The sequence below is a fragment of the Lepidochelys kempii genome, chromosome 16 (genome assembly GCF_965140265.1).
Source record: "Lepidochelys kempii isolate rLepKem1 chromosome 16, rLepKem1.hap2, whole genome shotgun sequence".
Lineage (NCBI taxonomy): Eukaryota > Metazoa > Chordata > Testudines > Cheloniidae > Lepidochelys > Lepidochelys kempii.
In genome coordinates, this window is record NC_133271.1 from 10,312,349 (window position 1) to 10,329,964 (window position 17,616).

At 46.8% G+C, this 17,616-nt stretch overlaps 1 protein-coding gene across 2 annotated transcripts in view; it reads left to right on the forward strand.

The window, feature by feature from the left end:
- The first annotated feature begins 1,775 nt into the window (after positions 1-1,775).
- Positions 1,776-17,616, forward strand: part of EHMT1 (euchromatic histone lysine methyltransferase 1) — a 170,424-nt gene continuing 154,583 nt past the window's right edge. Inside the window, exons 1-2 of one of the 2 annotated variants that reach the window (XM_073313920.1) lie at positions 1,776-1,862; positions 9,390-9,551. The gene's annotated coding sequence lies outside the window, so the exon portion shown is untranslated. Of the gene's footprint in view, positions 1,863-2,534; positions 2,636-9,389; positions 9,552-17,616 lie in introns of those variants that run through there. The other variant, XM_073313919.1, reaches the window with a different exon arrangement.

Sequence of the window (17,616 nt, forward strand, 5' to 3'; positions counted from 1 at the left end):
TTCAGCTGTTAAATTTATAGTATTTATTCCCCTATTTACAGAGCCTGAAGTGTCCTTGTCCAATACTTGTAAAAGAATTAATTGTTTCACATTAGTGGATTTACAATTCTGTGGATTAGGGGATTCCTTTCAGGTATTCCCAGCAGGAGGGCTGCTAACTCTGGGACTTTCACACCACCATTGTGGAGAATGTGACAAATGCAGGTGAAAATCTTATTCAACACCCCTCTGGTCCTGAAATGGTGTGTGGATTTTTTTGAGCAATTCTATATCTTTCTTCAGAAAAAGCTATTAATATATTTCACCCACTCTTTAAAAAGAAAAAAAAAATTGTGGGGGAGGGAGAAGGCTGGAGGGGATTTTGCAAAGGTTCAATCTTCTCAGGCTTTGACAAAAGGATAGGGGAACCGTCCTGAAGGGCAGAAAAGAATTTTCTGATTTTAATAGGTGGTAGCTTTTGTTTAGCTCTTAGCACCCCGCTGCTGGACACCATCAGCTAAAAGAACAGCTAATACTAGCAAAAACAACGAGGAGTCCTTGTGGCACCTTAGAGACGAACAAATTTATTTGGGCATAAGCTTTCGTGGGCTAGAACCCACTTCATCAAATGCATGCCACGAAAGCTTATGCCCAAATAAATTTGTTAGTCTCTAAAGGTGCCACAAAAACCCCTCCTTGTTTTTGCTGATACAGACTAACACGGCTACCACTCTGTAATCTGTCACCGTGCAAAGCTAATGAAGTGAGCTGTAGCTCACGAAAGCTCATGCTCAAATAAATTGGTTAGTCTCTAAGGTGCCACAAGTACTCCTTTTCTTTTTGCGAATACAGACTAACACGGCTGTTACTCTGAAAGATAATTCTAAAATATTTTTGAATTGGAGAGACTTTTATTAGCCAGAGACATTAACACATCTGTACTGGGTTAAAAATTAATGGATTTTCCCACTCTCACCCACACAGAAACACACCACCAGACTTTGCTTTTACAGGGAATGTTGGTAATTTTCCATCCTAAGACACTTTATTATATGCAGCAGGCATGAGATAGGATTGATTTTTCTTCTAGAAAAATCAAAACCCAGCTCCGTACAGAAAAGAATTCTGAGCGTCTAGTGTCCTAGGAAAGCCCTGCTGTGAAATCATAAACATTAACATTTATGATTTGAAAAAATAATGATCCTGAAGGCACCAAGATTCTCCAGTTACTGTTTGTTTCTTTTAGCTGCTTTATACCAGACGTCTTTCCCTTATTGACTTCAACGGAAACTGCTCCTTACTTTTGAAAATCTGTCCACTTATTTGAGCACCTAAATACAGATTTAGGAGCCCAAAGGGAAAATCTTGGCCTGGGCCATTTTGTGGTGCTCACAGGGAAAGCAACAGCACCCAGTATTGCTCAGCACTTGGATCTGGGCCCTACTCGCTTTATGATTAAATAACAGAGCACCTTTGTCTGAAAAGCGAAGCGAATGCCATGTACCTGGAGACTTGTCAGAAAGCATCACAAGAGACATGATGGCGGAAGGCACTTGACTGGGGTGGTCGCCCGTTCCTCATAAATGCCCTCAGCAGCCAATGAAATATACATTCCTGTGCTCTTTTGATTATGCTCAGCGTGGCCCATTAACAGTCCCTTGGCCGGAGTGGAGGACCTGGCTGTCAGGCGGCATGCTGGGTGGTTTCCTCCCTTCCCCCCGAGAAGTGGCTGGTTGTCCGGGGGCCCGGCTGCCCAGTCCGCTACCTCGTTTAACGCCCTTCAGCCTGGCGGGGGCAATGCAGCCCCCGAGCGCGCGCGCGGGCATTTGCAGCGCCGTGGAGGGTTCGATACGAGCCTAGGGCAAGGCGGAGGGAAATCCGGGGTAAGGTTTTGAATGTCTCGTGGAAACACATGCAGCAAATTCCCTTCACCTGAGGAAGTTTTTTTTTTTTTTTTTTAAACTGCCCCAAATTGTCTTTCCCGGTGCAGAGTTCCTTCTGCTGGAGTCGCAGCCGCAGCCGCAGCCCCCCCTCCCCCCCAGACTTCCTCGCCACTTGCACCCCCCGGTTTCTCGGGGACAGAGGGCGGCCGGGCCCCCCCGGCACCCGGGCGAGGCTTGGGCGGGAAGCGGAGGCGGGCGGGGGCACGTCCAGCCCCGGGGGCACGGGCGGGGGAGGCCGCGGCTGCGGGCCCCGCTGGAGAGCGGAGCCGGGGCGGGCGGGCAGGCGGGCGGGGCTCCGGGAACGGCAGCCCGGCCGCGGTAAGACGGGCGGGGCAAAAGGGGCACAGACACGGGCTGAATCGCCGGGTCAGGTGAAAGGGGCTGGATTCCGCTCCCCCCGGCCGCTGCTCGGACCCGCCTCTGGGTCCCGGCGCCCGAGCGCGCCGCGGCCGCCCGTGTGCCCGGAGCTGTACGGAACCAGCACGCCTGGGAGCCGCCATGACGCTACGCGGTACCGGGGGGGGAGGGGAGGGGAGGATAGGGTATGGGTGCCGCCATGATGTTCGGCGCATGCGTGGTGGCTCACGGAGGTGCTCCATTGAGAAGAATCTGGGGAGGGGGAGGAGCCGAGGCGTGAGGCGCCGCCGAAGGGGCGGGGCTAGGCTCCGGGGCGCCGCTCCCTCCCTCCGGCCATGGCCACTGTGGATACCGAGGTGAGTGAGAGCGGCAGCGTCCATCTACCCCGGGCGGGGGAGAAGGCGGGGAGGGGGGTTAAGTGGTATCACCCAGGGCCAAACAGGCTCTGTGGGAGGAGAGGAGGGGCCCTGTCCCCCGCCCGCCCCATGGTTCAGTCCAACTTCGCGCTGAGGGGAAGAATGTGGGAGCTGCTGCCATTGTGGGGGGGGGGGGGGGCACGGGACTCCGTATAACTCACACCCCTCCCCGGCGAGCGAGTGGTATGGGCCATGCAGGTGCCGGGGCCCCTGATGGGCAGCCGCCAGGCAGGTTCCGGGGCCCACGTGGCCGTGAGCCGGGCAGAGGTGGCACTGAGCCCGGCAGCGTCCGGGGCCCGCGCTGGCCGTGGGGGGGGGGGGGTGAGCGCCGCGGGGGCCGTGTGGCTCCCTCAGGGTCCCGGGCCCGAGGCTCCTCTGGGCCGCTCAGGGGGCAGGGCCCCGTGCGGGGTGTTATGAGCCATTCAGTGCCCCGGGCCCCCGGGGCGGGGATGAGCCGGGCAGGGGGCGGGGCGCGCGAGGGGCCGGTCCCCCTCCGAGCCGGCCTGGGGGTCCGCGGGGCTCGGCGGCCCCATGGGGATCAGGGGCCCCATGAGCATCATTGGCCCCATGGGGATCAGGGGCCCCATGGGGCCGTTACTGGCCCCATGGGGGTCTCTGGGTGCCGGGGTCACTGGCCCCGGAGACCCGTTTGCCAGGTGGTCCCCCCCCCCCGAAAGCCGAGGTGCAAAGCCTTCCACGGGGGACAAGCCATGCGCGGCTCCTGGGGGTGGGGCGTGAACCATGGAAGCTGGGGAGGGCTGTAACTGGAGGGATGGGGGGAGCCTCCGCCTTTTAGGGTGACTGTGTGTCCCTGACCCCTGTGCTGAGCCCTGTCCCACCCTGGCCAGCTTTGTAAGAAGCGGCTCCTCGCCCTGGTTTTCGTAAAACCCGCGGGCGCCGCGCTGAAGGGTGCTGAACCGGTGACTTTGACAGCGGGCTGCTTAATCACATGTGGGCCTCAAGCACCATCCCCCCCACACCCATCACCTACTGACACGGGGGGGGCAGCTTCTGAGGGCCCTGTCCTGGCAAGAGGAATGAGTCCTGGGGATGCATTAACCCCAGAGATCACTAGGGAGCTGCATGGTGTGGGCCCCAGTGGGTAGTTATGAAAGGAAGATTGATTGTCTGTTTCTTATTCACTGTTGGGATTTTAAGCACTCGCTAGAGGGGGAGATGATTCCCCCACTCCAGTGGTGACAGCTGATAGGCACTTACCCTCCTCATATGCACACATTCAGGGCTTCTCTCAAGACCAGCTCCCTCTCCCCCCAAAATAACCTTGTGACTAATGTATCAGTTTCACCGCAGTCCCAAGTAACTGGGAGGGTACTGTGTCAATACTCTTTTGCTCTGCCCTCCCCTGCACATTGAAATCAATATAAAATTTTCTTCTTCTTCCAACTTAACCAATGAGTACAACATAACCCCCCGCACATGCACAACCAATTAATCAAGGGGGTGGTGTTTCATTACCATCCACTCACCTCAGTTATAGGATGTGTGGAGATTTTGGAGGGATGCATTTAGAATCAATACAACCTCTTAAACAAGTGAAGTTGGAGGTGGTGAAAAGGAAATACATTTTTATTAAACAGGCTCATTCCAGATTACAGTGAGGAAAATGAGCCTTCAAAAAGAGCAGAAGTTGGCATCTTGAGCTGGAGTGGGGGTGATGGGACTGTGGGGAGTTGGGTCGGCAAATTTTCCATTGGGGAAAACTACTTTTTGGGCCTAGGAACTTTTAAGGGTTCCATGAAAATGAAGGAGATTCCAGGCTGCTCTTTGGTTGCTGAGTGTGTATCATCTGGCATCCTTTTCCTTTTCCTTTGCCTGCTTGGCAGTAGTTTAGATGAGGAGGGCTCCTGGTTACTACAGAGAATTCTTTCCCCGGTGTCTGGCTGTAGGGTCTTGCCCAGATGCTCAGGGCCTAACGGATCACCATATTTGGGGTCGGGAAGGAATTTTCCCCTGGGTTAAGATTGGCAGAGATCCTGTTTTTTAAATTTTTTCCTTCCTCTGCAGGGTGGGGCATGGGTCACTTGCCGGTTTAAACTAGTGTAAATGGTGGATTCTCTGTAACTTGAAGTCTTTAAATCATGATTTGAGGACTGTCAGTAACTCAGCTAGAGGGTATGGATCTATTACAGGAGTGGGTGGGTGAGGTTCTGTGACCTGCAATGTGCAGGAGGTGGGACTAGATGTTCACGATGGTCCCTTCTGGCCTTAAAGTCTGAGTTGGTGCAGCAGCCTCGACAGTCAAGGTTATGTTGATCAGAAAAAGGTGATGCTGAAGGACCGGAGAGCCCCCTAGGTCATAAATGGGGTTGGAGGTTGTGACACACTTTGGAAGATGAAATGTACTGGGACTTTGTCAGAGATAGTGAATTCAGAACATAAAGGTTCCATCCATGAAGATTTTGTTTTGACTCAACACTCACGTTCAGTAGTTTGAAATGCACCGAGTCTGAAATGCTAGGGAATTTATCAAATTCGGATCCAAAATCCCTGAAGGAAGTGGTGTTTGCCAGCTACCCTCACCACATGATGGCAATTAGTCATCAGATTCATAGCTCTAAATATCCCCAAAGATTACACAGATTCATAACTCTAAATGTCCCAGTAAAGAAATACAGGCATCACATTGAGCGAAGATGCCTTTTGCTTGCTTTGCTACCAAATGCAAGACTAAGACTTTCTCCCAAGCTTTCTTTTTGAACATAGTTTCAGAATATACAAGTTGCACTGAAGTAAGGAATAAACAGTTGCAGCAGTGAACAAGAGGACATGCACAGGAGAACAGACAGGATAATAATACTATTGTATATTTTATATATCAACTGGATACAAATAGCTGCTGCACAGTTAATGATCAGTATCCTCCCACAGCCTGGCTGCACCTGACGTTACAGGTATGCAGTAGTATATGCTATAACATTTCACAGCTTTCTGGTTTAATCCTATATTCAAAATACTGCAGTGTGGCAGAAGGAATTTCAGCCCCATGTGGGATGACGTTTGTGGCAGCGTTACGCAGATGGTAACATTAGCAGTTCTTTGTAAAATAGTTCGAAGGTGGAACGCTCAATCTAAACGCTTGTCAGGTGAGATCTTGAATTTCTTACTCAGGGAAAGCCTTCTTAACTTCAATAGGCATTTTGCTCAAGTAAGGACCATATACATCATATTCAGTCACAATTGCAGTCTAGAGGCCTGATCCTGCTGCTCTTATTCATGTGAGTAATAACCGTAGGGCTTTTAAAGGGGATCAGGTATTAATCTTGCTGTGTGATTTAAGAGTTAGTATCCAGGCAATTCCATATTTTAATACACCAAATTCTGCCTTCAGCTACAGTGGTTGATTGATGTGGCACTGCATGGTTGTAACCAAGGGCTCTTTCCCCATGAACTCTTTATATATAGTTTAGTCTTGCAAATAAAAATGTACACATACTGTGGGAAAAATCTCCAAGGATCTTGGCTGAGGGGTTATTTCATATACAATTATCTGGAGAAACTATTGAGTATTATTCCTCTGAAGGCATTGGCTTAATATCTACAGACACATCAGTGGGACATGGAGGGTGGAGGGGAAATGATGAGTTATTTAGATCACTCTCATAGTTTAGTCTTTCCTCCCCCTTTGTCCCTCCCAGCTCCAAGAAGTTTAGGGACCAGATTCTCCCCTGATTTATACCATATGTAACCCCACTGACATCAATGGGGATGGAGTGCATATAAATCAGGGCAGAATATTGGAAACTGATGTAGATTTTTAGACTAGAGGCTAGCAGTTTGGTTTGTAAAGGCTAGCCCGTAGGAGGAGTAGCCCTTACATCCTGCAACTGGAATGGTAAAGCCAGGACTGTCAGATCCTTCTCCGTCATCCCATGATCAGTTTGTATTGCCAGATAATAACAATAACACTTAGCTCTTATATAGCGCTTGTCCTTAGTAGATCTCCCAGCACTTTACACGGGAGGTAAGCACCTTAGCGAAGAAACTGAGTGGGATTGGGGAATTGTGTTGTGGCCAAGAGACGTGGTTTGTTCTTTCCTGTGTGAGCTTTGTGCTCAGAAAACAGGACATGTCTGATCTACCCTACGTAAAGAATAAGCATTTGTAATCTACACCAAACACGTGAGCAGTGTCCACACCAGACTTTACAAACATGTTAAGTACCTCAAGTTAAATGGCAATCCATTAACTCTAGGGAAAAATGTCTAGAGTAATGAAGCCTGTGCTGAGGCTGGGGGCAGAAATCAGTATTTAGCACCAACCTAAGCACTGAAAGGCAGGCTTGTTCTGCAGTGACTTATACCTTGTGGCAAGCCATACAGGTTGGGATTCATAGATTCTGAGGCTGGACGGGACCATTGTGATCATCTAGTGTGACCTACTGTATAACACAGGCCAGAGAATGTCTCCAAAATAATTCAGAGAACAGATCTTCTAGAAAAACAACCAATCTTGATTTAAAAATTGTCGGTGATGGAGAATCCACCACAACCCTTGGGAAATTGTTCCAATGGTTAATTACCCTCACTGTTAAAAATTTACACCTTACTTCCAGTCTGAATTTGTCTAGCTTCATCTTCCAGCCATTGGATTGTATTATACCTTTCTCGACTAGACTGAAGAGCTCATTATTAAATATTTGTTCCCTGTGTAGGTACTTATCGACTGTAATCAAGTCACCCCTTAATCTTCTGTTTGTTAAGCTAAATAGATTGAGCTCCTTAAGTCTGTCACCTCAAGGCAGGGTTTCCAATCCTTTAATCATTCTTGTGGCTCTTCTCTGAACCCTCTTTAATTTATCAACATTCTTCTTGAATTGTGGGCACTAGAACTGGATGCGGAATTTTAGCAGGGGTCGCCCCAGTGCCATGTACAAAGGTAAAATAACCTCTCCACTCCTACCTGAGATTTCCCTGTTTACGCATTCCAGGATCACATTAGCTTTTTGGCCACAACAGCACAGTGGGAGGTCATGTGCAGCTGATTATCCACCACACCACAACCCCCAAATCTTTTTCAGAGTCACCACTCCCTAGGATAGAATCCCCCATCCTGTAAGTATGGCCTACCTTCTTTGTTCCTTGATGGATACATTTACATTTAGCCATATTTAAACGCATATTGTTTTCTTGCACCCAGTTTACCAAGCACTCTAGATCACTCGGAATCAATGACCTGTCCTCTCCATTATTTACCACTCATCCAATTTTTGTACCATCTGCAAAGTTGATCAGTGATGATTTTATGTTTTCTTCCAGATCATTAATAAAAATGATAAATAGTGTAGGGCCAAGAACTGATCCCTGCAGGAACCCATTGGAAACACACACACTCAATAATGACTCCCTGTTTACAGCTGCATTTTGAGACCTATCTGTAGAACCGTATCTGTGCCCCTGTAGTGTCTGGAGTGTAGACATACCCTCAGTTTTTATACGTAGAGTAGTTCATCTATATGGTAGCTAATGGTTGAGAGTCTAGTTAATTAACTGTGCTGCAAGTATGATACAGACAGGACCCACACAGGAGATACCTGCCTTCTTTACTGCTCCTGCAGATGATTTTTGTTCATTACAGGTTTTAATATAAGGTTAGTTTGATTCTTTAGGTCTTAGACCTTAGAGTCAACAGCATGCTGAAGATTAAAGCTTGGGGACCTGACTCACTTCTTGCTCTCACCAATTTTACCCCAGCGCAGCTGCAGGTTCATTGAGTTTGGTGGAGATACTCTGGATTTGTGCCAGCATGAGTGAGAAGAACCTCAAGCCCTGGGTCTTTTGGAAATGTCCCTTTCTAAACTGATAACTTGGGATAAAGCTCCCCCACAGTACATGGGGCCCAGGCAAAGCCCCAAAGGGGTGCATTTTATCTGTGATGAATAAGAAGTGGGGTATGTCCGTCCCCCCCCCGACATCTGTGTCAGGGTTGTGTCAGTTTGCTAATCAAGGCATGTCTTCCCAAGGTCTGTTGATGAACAAAGTTGCTGGCCCATCTGTTGTGTGATACAGTCACCAACAGGTTCTGCAGTTTTCACCTTGGAGGAGTAGCCCTTAAGTAAGCTTGAAATCAAGTAGATTCCAAACAATGATGCAGTTTCTCCTGGGTCTAGAGAAATTTCTGTGAAAATTGGTGTCTGGTTTCTGTGCTTTCAATAAACCAGCTCTAGTTAGAAATGATTTTTTCTTCTTTTATCTGTTCATCAGTAAGATCTTTTTTCTGGAGATGCTTTTATCTTTACAGATGATGGATGACAAGCCAACCCCATAGGGCCAGATTCTCAAGTGCTCAGCATCCACCATTGGGACCAGACTGTCCGAGGAACTCGATACCCATGGCTCCTGTTGTGACATCCTGGCTAGCTTTTCAACAGAGCACCAACATGCTGAGCACATTTGAAAACGTGGCTCAGTGATAAGACTCTGCTGGGCTTTGAGCCTTGCTCTTAACCCCTGAGCCAGCAAGAGTTGGGTGTGCTCTCTCATCAGCCCCTGGAAATACTTTGTGTTGTGGATTAAGGGACAGCATTTACTGGCTCCAGTAGGGTTTCTGTTCCCTGGCTCCTGGCTGGAAGGACAATACTGTAATAGGCTATTGAGTGTAGGGATGCAGGAAGAGCTCTGGGCAGAATGAGAAACCACTCCACGTAAGTGACTTCCTCAGAGTTTCCCACTTTCAGTTTTGCAGGTGACGTCGTTCTTTAAGTCCTGCCCTGCTCTGCCTCCTCTTCTCAGTTACTCCTGATGGCTGATTTCCTCTCAGGATCCCTGGCTCATAAGTGAGGAGAGTTCTCTGCTGTGCTTGCCTGGGCCCATTACTTTTAACACATAAGCTGCTTCAGGTAAGTTAAAATAAGAAAACCTCTTGCATTTTAAATTCCTCTCTCTCTTTTTCACATGAGTGATCCAGAAGGCCATGACTTGATGGGCAAAAAAAAAAAATGTTTTCTTCAATTGTGTTAACTCAGTAGAGTTAGCTTAACAGTAAGCCAGTGTGAGCTCCTCTACACAGGAAAAAATGGGTGTGTTTGCAGCCACGTTAGCCCCGCTCCAGGCTAAAATGTGGCCAGTTAATCCAGCTTCAGAGGTTTTAGTCTTCACTAGGGGAAAAAAAGGTGTTCTGTCTTTTTGTGTGTTTGTTTACCACATGTTAGCTAACGTGGTAAACAAACCTAATGTGGACAAAGCAGTTGGTAGTTTTCGCACATGTTAGCATGTCACGGTAAACTCTGTGGGGATGCCTTGGGTTTGCTTATCCGCTAACACGCATGAAAACTACCAACTGCCTTGTCTATGTTAGGTGCTACACCTTTTTTCCTAGTGTGGATGCTCCCAATGAGCCTTTAATCATGTTAAGCTAGCACCCTTTTCTGCCCATGTAGACAACCCCAAAGCTACAATAAATTCAGCTAATATGAGTTCAGATGTGTTAGCTTGTGTATTAAGGAGCATTAAAAGAGGGCTTTTTAATTACTTTAAGCTAATTCAATTGAGCAAACAAGATTGAAGAAAGCCCCCTTTATGCCCATCAAGACAGAGCCTAGGAGGTCTGATAAACCCTCCAACAAGTGAGAAATATTCTTCTGGGAGGACTGCTTGCATTCTTAAGGCTATATTTTGGGCCCCTCCTTACCATCCTGCAGTTTGCTTCTATATTACATGATTTTGTCTGAGTCTAAATTTGAATATAGTTTGGTTCCATGGGATGAGACATTGCAGAGGATTCCTTGCTGCTCTGATATAACGCACAGATAACTACTGAACAAGATGAGCATGTATGATACTGGGAGTGGATAAGAATCTACTTGTGTGGATAAGGAACTGGATGGAGGGTAAAGACAGGCCATTCAATACTAAATTCACCCCTTTCAGTGTCTTTGCCAGGGGGATTTCTCAAGGGCAGTGATGAGCGGTAAGCGGGACGGCAAGTGGATTGGAATGGTAAATCAGTGCATTCAGGCCTAGTTCTGTTTGCATATCAATAGTCTGGAAGAAGCAGCACGCAATAAAGGGAGGAAAGTTGCAGACGGACAGCTAGGGAGGAAATCAGTGCAGAGGCAGTAGGCAACCAGATTCAGATTGACTTGGATAGACTAGGATTATAGGCAGGTAAATGGCTATTGCTACGCCATGTTGAGAAATGTCAAGTAACCTGAGCAAGGGCAAAAATTCAAAAAAGGGTTATTGCTTCTCAGGGCAGACAGCACAACACACACAGATCAGGAAAAGGATTTGGGGCTTATAGTGGATAGAGCACCCAAAACCATCAACACAAAATTTGGGGCTGAATTAATAGATAGAGGTAACATTGATGCCCAAAGGCTATAATGACAGGCACTTTAGAGACAGACAGCTGGGTTTTGAAATAAGGCATTTTAGCACAGTGCAGGAAATCAGTGATTCTGCATGTGGTGTGATGTGCTCATTGGTGGTCGTGCTTTGATTAAAAAAGGAAGGGGACACAGGGATTCTTCCACGTGTGGAGAATGAATAGTACAGAGCAGCCAGAATTAATCTGTTGACCATGGCTATACAGAGAGCCATGGGAACTCAAGACTGAAATGAGGGGATCTCAGTGAGGAGCTAATGATGACCTTTGTATGACTTGAAGGGAACAGAAATGCTGTGTGCTTCAGCCCTGTTTAGATTACGATGAAAGGTGTATTTGTAAAACCTGTTAGCTTAGATGTTTTAACTAACACATTTTAAACCTCTAGTATAGAGAGGGCAAGTTGTATTTTAATGCATATTAGTTGGTCTAGATTAATCCTAAATTTCCCTTTACGGTTCACCTTGAACTGCTAATTTGTTAAAATACAAATTGCAGTGTCGCCAACTCTTACGATATTTGGTGTTTTTCTTCAAGCCCCAGCTCCTGGAGTCATGTGATTATGTGAGAATTTTCTTTCTTTCGTTCTTTCTTTCAGAGGTTTTTCTGCATGGATGGTAGGGGAGTTGAGTTAGAATCCAGGTTAATTGTGCAGCGTAGACATATCCTATCTGGGTGCTTAACTCTCTTGGATTTTCAAAGGGGCGTGAAGAAGTACTGGGTCTGGGAATTTTGAGGGGTCTGTTAGGTGCAAGGGGTAGTTACAAACTGCGTACCATCAAAAATGGTTAGTGTAAACCAGTGGTGTGCACTGCACCGCAGGCTGCACGTGGCCTGTCAGGGTAATTCGCTGGCGGGCTGGGGGCCGCCCACCACTGGTGTAAATGGTCTGTAAAAGGTGTTAAAGAAGTATATAGAGTGTAAAATATTGACGGGCATTCGCACTGACTAGTTTATCTAGTTCCATCTGGTGTCCTATTGCTCTATAACTTTTTATGTAAAGATGTCAAGATTGCTAGAGCATAGAGCCTGAGTCTAAATAATGTATTCATTGAGGGGCATTATTAATATTTGATAAACTAAATCAACATCTCAAATGCTTTGCACCCACAGACAGGCTGCTGAACTGGTGACCAAGATACTAGGAGTTTTTAATCGAATGCATGTAAATAATAGTCAGTGTCAATTAGTCTGAGTTCTAAATGCTAACGGAGTGTGATTTTCTTGCACGTGGAATTCACCTTGTGGTCCTTGGAATGGGAGAGGTGACAGCAAGCCAGGTTGAAGTGTTACAATTTGGTGCTTATACAATTCTTTAAAAAGAAAATCTTTTTAATTAAAGTCCAAACCTTTGTTGTTCATAAGCAAATGTCTTATAGGATTTAGAAGCTTCACCTAGAATATTTCAACTTCCCTCCAAAACATTGAGGATAAACAACTAACACATCTTTAAAAAGTAGACCTCACCTATACAAAGCTAGGTACAATATTTACTTTTCTTGCTGTCCCTTCATGTGCAGATGGCAATTAATACTGAGATGTGCTACCAGTATTCTAACAAGAAGCTCTCAGAAAGCCTTTCACTCTTGGTGACAAGCACTGTGTCCTAGGGGTGCACGTGCTAGGACAGAGGAGAGGTCATGCTGTCTATTTGTTTGTTTTACTCTTTGAACTAAAACTCAAGGAAGCAGCACCCCTAGCCCAGCAAATCTATATTCAGTGCATTTGCTGGAAATGTTTATGCTTTGGTCCATGAAGAATGTACAGCGTATAGAGAGAGTCCAGCTTACATCATTTGAAATGGTGGAGAAAGTGTAAGTTTGTTCCCTCACTGTTTTGATTTTTCCAGCCACTGTCTTTAGTTCTGTGTCCGTCTTATGAGCTGGAGAATGTCACATTCGTAGCCCCAGCAGGTCTGCTTTCTCTCAACACAAATATGGGGCACTCTGCTTCATTCTGAACTTTTGAAATCAGCCTGTTGTGTATTCGATAGCATCCTCTCCCAAACAGATCCTGGTGATATGGCTGCCCTGCTGGTTTCCTAACAGTCCCAGCCTCCTCCCTGATGCAGTGTGATGTTTGTAGCAAAGTGTTTTTAATCATTCATGACTCATTGATTTTATTTCTTTCCAAAGTCTTTGCTACTAGACTGAGAATGCTGGAAAGATGTCTAAAGACACGTTTGTCCTGCTCCGACCCCCATGTGGTATTAGACCAGACTTCCAATCAATGCTTTAGGATGAAAATACCCCTTGGTTTTGCATCTGTATTCACATAGAATCATAGAATCATAGAATCATAGAATCATAGAATATCAGGGTTGGAAGGGACCCCAGAAGGTCATCTAGTCCAACCCCCTGCTCAAAGCAGGACCAATTCCCAGTTAAATCATCCCAGCCAGGGCTTTGTCAAGCCTGACCTTAAAAACCTCTAAGGAAGGAGATTCTACCACCTCCCTAGGTAACGCATTCCAGTGTTTCACCACCCTCTTAGTGAAAAAGTTTTTCCTAATATCCAATCTAAACCTCCCCCACTGCAACTTGAGACCATTACTCCTCGTTCTGTCATCTGCTACCATTGAGAACAGTCTAGAGCCATCCTCTTTGGAACCCCCTTTCAGGTAGTTGAAAGCAGCTATCAAATCCCCCCTCATTCTTCTCTTCTGCAGGCTAAACAATCCCAGCTCCCTCAGCCTCTCCTCATAACTCATGTGTTCCAGTCCCCTAATCATTTTTGTTGCCCTTCGCTGGACTCTCTCCAATTTATCCACATCCTTCTTGAACTGTGGGGCCCAAAACTGGACACAGTACTCCAGATGAGGCCTCACCAATGTCGAATAGAGGGGGACGATCACGTCCCTCGATCTGCTCGCTATGCCCCTACTTATACATCCCAAAATGCCATTGGCCTTCTTGGCAACAAGGGCACACTGCTGACTCATATCCAGCTTCTCGTCCACTGTCACCCCTAGGTCCTTTTCCGCAGAACTGCTGCCTAGCCATTCGGTCCCTAGTCTGTAGCTGTGCATTGGGTTCTTCCGTCCTAAGTGCAGGACCCTGCACTTATCCTTATTGAACCTCATCAGATTCCTTTTGGCCCAATCTTCCAATTGGTCTAGGTCCTTCTGTATCCTATCCCTCCCCTCCAGCGTATCTACCACTCCTCCCAGTTTAGTATCATCCGCAAATTTGCTGAGAGTGCAATCCACACCATCCTCCAGATCATTTATGAAGATATTGAATAAAACCGGCCCCAGGACCGACCCTTGGGGCACTCCACTTGATACCGGCTGCCAACTAGACATGGAGCCATTGATCACTACCCGTTGAGCCCGACAATCTAGCCAGCTTTCTACCCACCTTATAGTGCATTCATCCAGCCCATACTTCCTTAACTTGGTGACAAGAATACTATGGGAGACCGTGTCAAAAGCTTTGCTAAAGTCAAGAAACAATACATCCACTGCTTTCCCTTCATCCACAGAACCAGTAATCTCATCATAAAAGGTGATTAGATTAGTCAGGCATGACCTTCCCTTGGTGAATCCATGCTGGCTGTTCCTGATCACTTTCCTCTCATGCAAGTGCTTCAGGATTGATTCTTTGAGGACCTGCTCCATGATTTTTCCAGGAACTGAGGTGAGGCTGACTGGCCTGTAGTTCCCAGGATCTTCCTTCTTCCCTTTTTTAAAGATTGGCACTACATTAGCCTTTTTCCAGTCATCCGGGACTTCCCCGGTTCGCCACGAGTTTTCAAAGATAATGGCCAGTGGCTCTGCAATCACAGCCGCCAATTCCTTTAGCACTCTCGGATGCAACTCGTCCGGCCCCATGGACTTGTGCATGTCCAGCTTTTCTAAATAGTCCCTAACCGCCTCTATCTCCACAGAGGGCTGGCCATCTCTTCCGCATTTTGTGATGCCCAGCGCAGCAGTCTGAGAGCTGACCTTGTTAGTGAAAACAGAGGCAAAAAAAGCATTGAGTAGGGTATACTTCCTGTTATTCTGGTTTATTATTTGTATTGTGGTAGTGGCTAGAGGCCCCGGTTAGGAATCAGGGACCCCTTGTGGTAGGTGCTGTACACAAATATAACACAAAGTTGCCCCTGCCCCAAAGAGCATGCAGTTTAAGGGTCTGTATCTATACTGCAGAAAAAGGTGTGTTCTTAACCCAGGTTCACTAGCCCACATTAGGTAACTCAGCTTAAAATAGCAGCGAAGCTGCGCAACTCAGCTTTTAACTCCGGTTAGCAATTCAAGTTAAAGCCTGTGGGTTGAACTTGAGCTGGTAACTCGAGTTAAAATCCGAGTTGTGTGTCCTCACTGCTATTTTACCCTGAGTTTGCTAACCTGAGTAAAGGATACAGCTTTTTTTGCCATGTAGATACACCCAATGTTTATGACCCTGTCTCACTGTAGTATTGTCACAGATTCTGTGCAGTCTGGTTAGAAAGGAAAAGATCGCCAGGAGGTGGTGGGCAAGTTTGCTTCACCTAACCTACAAGCCATAGAATCATAGAATATCAGGGTTGGAAGGGACCTCAGGAGGTCATCTAGTCCAACCCCCTGCTTAAAGCAGGACCAATCCCCAATTTTTGCCCCAGATCCCAAATGGCCCCCTCAAGGATTGAACTCACAACCCTGGGTTTAGCAGGCCAGTGCTCAAACCACTGAGCTAACAAACCTCCCCCCCCCCCCCCCCCGGTACAAGCGGCCCCATTGTGTGCACCTATTTAGATATTAAGCACCCACAGAGACCTGAACAGTTTTTCCAAGTGACAGAAGCTCCCTCATCACCAGTGAGAATGGAGCAATCCATAATTACTGCTTAATGCAGCCATATATATTTTTTTAAAGGGTGGCAGTCAGTGACAGGGCAGCCTGTGGTTCCCCTCTCATTTCTGTGGGGAGGTAGGTGTCTGAGCTTGCACTGAGACCCCCCCCCCCCCCCCCGTGCTACTGCTGCCACTGATCATTGCCAAAGCAGGGAGTCCGTGTCGGGGCACTGGAGAACATTCCTCCACTCCCTTTCCTGGGAATTCATTAACATTTTCTTGCTACTATGTTATTAATGCAGCTAATTTCTATAGCCCTGTAATTGGTGCTTTGCAAACGCAGAGTAGGAACTGTTTGCTTCCTCAAGAACTTCTGGTCTGTGTTTTGTACAGGAAGTAAAATATTGAGAAGCTGACTATGCTTCTGAGTACTGAAAGAAAAACCACATTTGTCTTCTCTGTAGAGGAAGGTGCCCAGCTTCCAGGCTGGTCAGTAGAGGTGAATGTAGAGATGCATGAGTAGAGAGCTAAGGGCCAAATCCTGCAAACTTGCTCTGTGCGGAGCTGTCAGGGTGAGTCAGTGGGAGTTCTGTGCAGGCAGAGTCCCTAAGACAGAGGGCTGCACTTCCTGGGTTTTCAACAAAGGCAGAACAGGGAACTAAAAATGTTCCTGGGATCTGATCCTGCACCCTAGACGCTTTGCGAATGACTTCATTGGGATTCGGATTGGCCCCTAGTACGTTTAAGCATTCAGCAGTTTCTAACAAAATTTCATCTTTTTCTCTTTTCAAGTTTTAATACGGAGGCCTTGGAAACTTCCAAGGAAGATCTGTTTGGCTGAGCCTGATTGTGAGCTTTAGAATGTCTCTCAACTGAAAAGCAGCTGTGTCCGAAATGTATTAGTTGACTTGTTAAATCCAACATATCCACAATTCTGCTAATTGCCCTTGTATCATCAGTTTATTGCTTTAGTCTATTGCGAACACACACTGCCCTTGCAATCCATAGTGCAGTGTCTCAACGTCCAGCAATGCACAAAAGCAGCCGGCACATCTATAGGAGAGGTGGTGATGCACTGCTCTCTGTGAATTTTTTATTTTATGTCAATAAGTTGGATTTATTTATTACTGCATAAAGTCCAAATCTGTGTATTTTGCACTTGGCATAGTCAGCTGAGGACAAGCATGCTTCTATACCAGTTGTTTTCTAGTTCGGTGAGCACGAGCAGGCTTTTTCTCTTTCTTTGACCGTAAGCAAGTCACTTAAACCCTTCTTTATAGACGTGGACAGGTGGCATGGGCAGAGAACTGGGAGTCAGATGTCTAAAGTTCTAATCTAATGGAGAGAAAGTATGGTCATGTGGCTATGGCCTGGGACTGGCCACTGGCCGAGCTGTGTTCTGTTCTCTGATCTGCCACAGCCTTCCTCTGTGATCAGGGGCAAGTGATTTAATCTCTGTCTCTGCCTCCATTCTGTATCTGTAAAATGGAGACAATGCTACTAACTGCCCACAGAGGGGCTTAATTCATTTATATATCTAAATTGCTTTGAGATCCGTAGATGGAATGTGCTATAGAAGTGCAAATTATTTTTCTTGTTAGGTATTAGTCTGCCTTTCTCTGCAACTGACTGCAAGTCACTTAGCTGAAATTTTCACAAAGGATCACAGGTTTTTTGTGCTTCAGTTTTTGGCTGAGACACCTTGGGCCTGATTTCCAGAAGCGCTCAACATCCACAGCTCTGACCAGGGTTAGCAGGAGCTGCAATTGCTCAACACCTCTGCATGCAGGCTCTCAGTGTCTGAA